The sequence below is a fragment of the Bombus pyrosoma genome, unplaced genomic scaffold, assembly GCF_014825855.1.
Source record: "Bombus pyrosoma isolate SC7728 unplaced genomic scaffold, ASM1482585v1 HiC_scaffold_4691, whole genome shotgun sequence".
NCBI classification, from domain to species: Eukaryota; Metazoa; Arthropoda; class Insecta; order Hymenoptera; family Apidae; genus Bombus; species Bombus pyrosoma.
This window is the reverse complement of record NW_025219947.1, coordinates 1-1052: the sequence shown is the minus strand read 5'-3', so window position 1 is coordinate 1052 and position 1052 is coordinate 1. Positions and strand designations below refer to the sequence as shown.

The 1052-nt window shown below is 38.2% G+C and overlaps 1 pseudogene; it reads left to right on the top strand.

Moving 5' to 3' along the window:
* The first annotated feature begins 618 nt into the window (after nt 1–618).
* On the top strand, nt 619–1047 carry LOC122577413 (annotated as a pseudogene).
* Nucleotides 1048–1052: the final 5 nt, after the last annotated feature.

The following is a 1052-nucleotide window of genomic DNA, read 5'->3' as shown; positions in this document are numbered from 1 at the left end:
CCCCATGGTACGTTAGAAACGAGGATATACGGAAGGACCTGGGAATACCAACGGTCAAGGAGGAGATCACCAGATACGCGGAAAGGTACAGAGAAAGAATAACAACACACCCAAACAGGCTGGCTACGGAAACGATCAACACAAGAATAGAAAGAAGACTAAAAAGGAAACACCCAGCTGATCTCATAAAGGATATAAATATACTACGCACAAGCACTTATTTCTCATAATAATCCAACAGGCACAAATAGAAATTTTGTACGTACATTTTTTGATGAAGTTTCGAAATAGTCAAATAAAAAGAATTCTAATTTGTCCTTAGAACTCATAAATTGATGAATTCGTATTATAATGTTAAATAGGCAATTTAATCAATTCTCGATTTAACATAAAGACTGTTCCTGAAATTGATACACTGAAGAATTTATTTTATACATTTATTAGGGTTTTTAACACAAACTGTGGAAAATTTGTTTAAAACGTTATTGGGTATACTAACAAGAACTGCACAGGGGAAGACCAAGAAACACGGGTAAAGTGAGAAATAAGGAAAATTTCAAAAGTACACTGGACAAGTACAGCTTGACAGAAAAAGAGACACCAACCAGGGAGAAAGGAATGGAGGTAATGATGGGAAAAGTGAAGAAAATGGAAAGAGGATTCGAGGCAATGATAAAGGAAATAAAATGCGTATACGAAAAGCAAGTGGAGGAGATGAAGAGAGAAATGAAAGAGGAAAGGGAAAGAAGGGAAAGAGAGAAAGAGCCAGAGAGAAAGGAGAGTGGGAAAGGGAAAAGAAAGAACTATTGGGCAGAATCAGAAGAATCGAGGAGGAGCAGGACAGGGCAGAGAGAGAGAGAGAGAGAGAGAGAGAGAAAAGGAGAAGGAACATAGTAATCAAAGGACTGGAAAGAAGGAAGCAATGAAGAGACAGTAAAGGAGCCCATAAGCGAAAAAATGAAAATAGGGGCTGAAGTAGAAAGAACACATGTGATAAGGGTGGGCGACAAGAACACAATAATGGTGGCGACGATGAAGTCGATGAAGGAAAA